The 6,723-nt window shown below is 42.4% G+C and overlaps 1 pseudogene; it reads right to left on the reverse strand.

Annotated features, from left to right (window-relative positions):
• Positions 1–2,849: 2,849 nt before the first annotated feature.
• LOC103676562 lies at positions 2,850–3,953 on the reverse strand (annotated as a pseudogene).
• Between the last annotated feature and the right edge of the window lie 2,770 nt (positions 3,954–6,723).

Here is a 6,723-nt window from a genome sequence, read left to right on the forward strand (position 1 = left end):
ACAAAAAAAGCCCCTGAGATTTAGAAAGGAAAAGTGCTCAAGGTCATATGAAAGGTATGGTGAGCCAGGCCAAAAAGAAAACAAAAAAAAGAAGAAGGAAAAAAAAAATCCAGGAATCCATTTCTCTTGTTTAGTGTGCTTTCCACACACCCAGCTAGAACAGGGTGATTTATCACAGAAATTTGCTCCTGCTGTATTCAGTAGTGGGAAGGACCTAGGTTTTAGAGCCAGAGAATGGTAGGAGTAAATCCAAGTTCAAGTACCTCCTAGTCATGGGTGCCTAGTTTCTTAACTTCTCTGGGTCTTAGTTTTCCTACTTATCAAATGGCGAAGACTGAGACATACTTCCTAAGGATTTTGTGACCATGAAGTGAAATGATATTTCCCAGGCCAGGGAGGCACAGGAGCTATTTGGTGTCCTCCTTAGGGCTCCTGGATTATAAATGACAGAAACTCAAACTGGCTTGGGCATAAATGGGAATTTTTTAGGCTACCTGTATGATTTTGAGTGGATTTTGGCTCAAGAGAGGCTGGTTCTATAGGCCTAAATGTTATCATTAGAAATTACAGTTTTCTTCTGTGACCCTCTCAGGCCAGCTCCATGTTGGTGTGACAGGATGGCTATCAGCAGCTCCGGGCTTCTATCTTACAAGGTTCCAGTCCAGAAAAGGAAAAACTTTTCTTTCCCAATATTTTTTGCTGGAGGTCCCAGAATTAAATCATACCCCTAACTCTGATAAAATATAGAATGGAACAAATCAGGTGCAACACCATTCACTGTGCTATACAGCTGGGTGATACATTAGAAGGTCAGGGGGAGGTCATATGTCCGCTCGTGGAGCTTGGAGGTAATGGTGAGAGAGGATGGGGTGAACCTCCAGGACCAGGTTGCGAGTGGGGCAGGACTACTTCTCCATAAAACAACTCAAATGCTCTCAACAAGATAAAAGTGAGTGGACACCAGAGAAGCAAGATAAGTTTCACTTCCCTTCTTTCTCCTTGCTCCAGGTTTGTCAACACTCAGGAGGGTGTTTGTTCTCTCCAATTTGTGATACAATTTATCTGTGCAAGAAGGAAATAGGTAGTACTGAAGTTAGTGCCTCTTGGGCTGAGTAATTAGACTTTTAGGGTTAAAAACAAAGAGTTGGTCAGAGGCAGTTATTATTTTCTGCTAGCTATGCTTTACCTTTCTTTATAAAATCAAAACAGCAAATAATGCTTGCAAATAGGGATACCACATACCACCCATCATGAAACGTGAGTCGTCACACTCTAGCACTATGTCCAATTGAGATGTAATGTTGCTTATTAAAACAAAAATTATTTAATAAACATATAATGTGTGCTAGGCACTGTGCTTGAATTAATTACAGACGATACAACAAGCACGTTAAAAATAGTTTTGAAGGTAATATACCTAAAGATTCAGTAAATGAAAAAGTGTTTATTGAGGCCTAGCCATGTGTTGACCATCTTTCTAGGCAGTACAGGAAGTAAAAAAAATTAGAAGCCAGAAGACCATAGTGATTAAATACACAGGGCTTTGAAGAGAGATGGCTATGTGTTCAAAATTTGGCTCCATCCCAAATCCACTGCATGACCTTGAGGAGCCTATCATTGAACTCAAGTTCTGTAAAGTGAGCCTAAGAATCACATTTATATTTCAGGGTAATTGTGAGCATTAAAAGTCATAACGTATTTCAAGTTACGTGGCACACGTCACAAGGTAGGTTACAAAATGGTAGTCTGTATAGAAATTTTTGCCATGATTTGCTGCCACCCACATCCAAGCCCCAGTATGCATATGTGTGCCCCCCCGCCACGGAACCACTGATGTAGTAGAAGCTGGGGCTAAATATATATGCTGTGATCACACGGGTCCAGAACCTGAAAGAATTTTGTAACCTCTAGTTGTTCAGGTCATTTTGCTACCAGTGCACTGCCTGCAGCTGCCTCCATGGCACACATGGCCACACACATGCGAACTGTGAATTGTTGATGATACATGAGAAACCAAGCAGGCAAAACACATGGGTCCCCACGTGGTACATAGTTGTGATTCTCATACAGCAGTTAGCCTGTTTACGGTGAGGCCGGCCCAACTGCTAATTGTGTGACAAAGGCAGTGGGAAGGGGGCTTCCCCCTGAAATAGCAATGATAGGGCTTCTGCCTCTGGTCACAATGCACTAATGGGTACTGGATTTACTTTCTCTTGCTGAACAACTACATACCAGACATAAGTATGAAACGGACACAGTATGTGACGTGGGGCAGCTGGCAACTCAGGACAGTGATTCCTGAGAGAAGAGCAATCAATGCTTGCCCCAGATTACTGCCTGGAGAAAGGGGCCCAGGAGCCTCCTTGATTCGAGGTTGGAGCTCAGGGAGGCCAACACAGATGGAATTCTGAAGTGAAAACTGCATAGTTTGAATCTGCTCTTTTTTTCCCTTCTTTTTCTAGTTTTCCCAGAATGGTAGCTTAGACACTTGATTTTCAGATTTTTCATCTTATACAGGTATCCGGTGCTGTAAATATTTTTCCAAGCACTTTTCTCTGCATCTCACAAATTTTGATAAGTTGTATTTTTATTTAGTTCAAAATATTTTTAAATTCTCTTGAGATTTCTTCTTTGACCTATGTGTTATTTATTTATTTTCCAGAGGACATTATATTTTATTGTATGAATGTCAAGTGTTTTCCAGTACTTATTTACTATATTTTATATATTCTGCAAAATAACCATTATTTTAAAGTATACTGGAATTCATAACAGAAGGAATGCAAAGAATAGATGCTCCAAATACACCCAGTATCATCCAGTCCTTTAGATAAGAAATGTTTCTAGTGTTATGGGCAAACTTGATCTTCTTTGAAATGTGTTGTCCCCCACTTTTCTGTTTCCGTCACAGTAGGTATAAGTAGTTATTGAAGGATGTACTCGTCTAAATTCCAATCAATAAGAACCCATCGATTTGTTGTCTCAGCATCTTCTTTCCAACTCACTGGTTTTCTCCAGATTACAGAGCTCGTGGACAGCTTGGACGATCATTGGTTTTGGTTTGTCTTTGATCACCACCAGCCCCATGTAGTCATTGCCCTTATTTCTCACATTCTTCTCCCACAGAAGATTCTGAATAAATACAGTTCGACTTTCTTCCTTCATGTTTCCTGGTACTTAAATGTGACTGTGATAACGCTCTGATCAGGGTGAGGTTGTGTGGTTGGTAAGTGTTGGAGTTTTTTCTGCAAACGTATTCCAGAGAGACTGTCAAAGGCATGGAGATCCAGTACATTAGAGAGATCAGCTCTTGATCTTTGTGTTTTTAAAAATTTTTCCCAGTCCATTTATTGATCTAATGGTCATTCTTAATTTGCATAAATCCTCTTGTGAAACCCAGTCTGATTAATGATGATGATATCTACCAAAGCAGCTTGCCTAGAAGCCTCATGGCTAAGGCCATCAGGTTTTTCTTCTGCTAAATGTTTTAATCCGTATTTTGAATCTGTAAGAGTTATGGTCCCAGCAAGATAAATATCAATCCCTAATTCATCATCAGCTCAAAACAGAGAAGTTATAGCCCAGGATCTGCTAATCCAGTGGTCTCTAATGGCATATCATCAGATTTTCCTTTCTGCATTTGTAAGTTCCAACCTTTCTTGGTAGAGTGCTCCACTTTGGCTGACAGCTAAGGATTTCTCCACTGTACTTCCTTCCCCAAATTTGTTTAAAATAACTACTCCTCTTTTACTATGTTGCTCTGTCAAGATAGAGTTCAAAAGTATTGTCTTCCTAGCACCTGAATACCTGGTGATTATTGTGACTGGGATCTTAACAGTAGGGCCACACTTTTCCTCCTCCTCTCTTTCCTTTGTCTCAGTGGGGACCAATCCAGGATGGTTCTTCTCTGCCTGCTCCTCTTCCTCATCCACAGATCCAATAGCCTGTAACATCCCAGCCAGCCACACAGCATGCCTCTCCCTTAGCTCAAGAGCTGGGACCCCCATGTGTTATTTAGAAGTGTATTGTTTAATCTCCAAGTATTTTGGGATTTTTCCAGCTATATTTTTGTTACTGATTTCTAGTTTAATTCCACTGGGGTCTGAGAGCAGACATTGTATGCTTTCTATTCCACCAATTTTGTTAAGGTGTGTTTTATGGCCCAGAGTGTGGTCTATCTTGGTGAATGTTCCATGTGAGCTTAAGGATCAACTGATGGCACTGTTGAGTTCAACTATTATGAATTATGAATCTTTACTGATTTCTGCCTGCTGGATCTATTTCTGATAGAAGAGTATTAAAGTCTCCAACTATAATAGTGGATTCTTCTATTTCTCTTTGCAGTTGTATCAATTTTTGCCTTGTGTTGTTAGGTGCATACACATTCAGGACTGTTATTTCTTCTTAGAGAATTGACCCCTTCATCATTATATAATGCCTTTCTTTATCCTTGATAAAGTGAGAAAGAAGAGGACAGTGGGTCAATACAAGAATATTACTCTGTTGGGAGTTATTTTCCATTGTGGAAAATAACAACCCTGCTTTCTCGTGAAGAATCAGGGTTTCTTAGAAACTATCACAGAAACTCTGTGTTGCATTGATGGTACTTGTGTCCATGGCTTAGTACCTTTGAGCTAAAACACCATCTAGAAAGTGACAGATCTCCTGTCAATGATTCAGTTCCTCAGGAGACTCTATTTTGAGGAAAAGATTTATTGAGTGGTATAACTGTCTCATGAATAACCTTCAAAGAGCACATTCTGGGCTGCCTGAGGGAAGATCATGGTCAGGGGCGTTGCTTGGAGAAGATGGATGAAGGGAAGGGAACTAATATAAGTTGAAGGCCCATTATGAATCAGGCACGATAACAGGTGCTTTGACATATATTTTCACTCAATAATATAACAATATTTATTCACTGCTTACCATTTTCCGGTTATCTCTTTTAACCTTCAAAACATGCTGATGAATTGGGTCAATGAGTGTAGAATATTGGTTAAAACCATGGGTCAGACTGCCTGTATTTTGATTCTGGTTCTGCTCCTGGTGTGTTACCTTGGGTGAATTACTTACCTGATAAAGTGTCGTCATCTGTGAAATGAAGGCAGTAGGAGCTCCTCCTCATAACTCCTTCACAGGGTGGCAGATACAACGAGCTCTGTCATCGTAGGCCATTACTACCATTATTAGCCATAGTACAGGTCAGAAAACTAAAGCTTGAAGAGTCATGTCTGGGGCCACACAACCAGGAATTTGTTGCCTTGGGGGTGGAGTGGTAAGCAATGAAAGAAAATTTGAGTTGGATGAGCAGATGCAGCAGGGAGTGCGCGGAAGTGCAAGACAGGAAGATGGTTGAGGACAGCCTGTGGGGAGCTTAGATATTGTAAACAAGAGTAGTGGAGATGGAGTTTTCCCCAAATGAATATTTTCCTAATTTGTTTTCCTACAGAGGCATCCCTACAGATTGCTTTTTTATTGGCAAACATGCAGGATGTGTTCTCCTGGGAAGATAAGTAGGGAAGCCCCCCTCCCCACAGGTCCCCCCCAAGTTCACATGATGAGTCATGGACTATTTTGGTTCAGGTTTAGGAGGATAACCTGGTGAAATTCCAAGGCTGGCTGGTGGAAAGAGCTTTCTTTTTTGCTTTCCTTAAAGAGTTAGTCTTTGTCAACAGAGTTTCCCAGACAGGAAGAGGAAACTGGGTTCCAGTAAAAACAAGTCACTTGAGGAGAGACGGGAAGGAAGTTGTGCGGTTGTTTGGTGCTACTCGCTTTGGTTCTGGATGGTCTTTTAGTCCCTTCCCAGTGGCCAAGGAATTTAACCAACACTTTGGAATAAAGCCGAGAAAGACCCTGCAGCCTTCTAGAACCCCACCTTTGATGACTTGGTGGGGGCATCCCATTGTGCCTGAAGCCTCCTGGGCTTGCTATTCCTACCAGCTAAGGAATTTAAAACCCTTTCTGATGTCTGGGTTCTATATAATGTTTAATTTCTTCAAAATCTTCTGTTGTTGTCTCTAGGATTCACAACAACCAAGCTGTGGTAACTGGGACAGGAGGGATTATTCCCATTTTGCAGATGAGAAAACAGTTTCTAGGAGAACATGTTTCCTGCCTGAGGTCACTTAGCTGGCGAGTGGTAGTGCTGAGGCTGAACTCAAAGCTTCATAAAGAGCCTATTAAACTGGTGGCAGGGGGCAAGTGTTTGTGGGAGGGGGAGCCGGTGCAGCTGCGGGGAGTGAGGCTGGACTCCGAGGGGTGTGAACACAGGGGTGCAGTTTTCTGCACCTTTACAGCCTGCTGCCTAGCCCTGTGTCAGCCTGTCACAGGAGGTCTCAGATAGTTGTTAAAACGCGTCATCTGTGGAAAGGAAACCACCAGAAGTCAGGATTGTCTTGGCGCTGCGGGAGGGCTAAGCAGGAGTCCTGGTTGGGGAGAGTCCAGGGGACTGACATGGGGGTCTGGTGCACTGTACGGCTTTAATGAAAGACTGCCTGAGGCATGTGCTGGTCAACTACGCTGTGCAACAGCAATACACTATGTCCATCTGCCCTGTTCCGGTCAGAAAAGAAGGGCCAGGGACCCGGAAGCAGAATGAGATGCCTTTCTCTGGCTCCATGTTGCCTTGATGTGTTGTCAAACAGCACCCCTTTGGCACCTCTCTTTATCTTTCCTGCTTGCCCCATCCACCCTACCTTCCCGCCTGACACCCCAAGTCCTCCA

The sequence above is a fragment of the Ursus maritimus genome, unplaced genomic scaffold (assembly GCF_017311325.1).
Source record: "Ursus maritimus isolate PB19 unplaced genomic scaffold, ASM1731132v1 scaffold_21, whole genome shotgun sequence".
In the NCBI taxonomy this organism is placed as follows: Eukaryota; Metazoa; Chordata; class Mammalia; order Carnivora; family Ursidae; genus Ursus; species Ursus maritimus.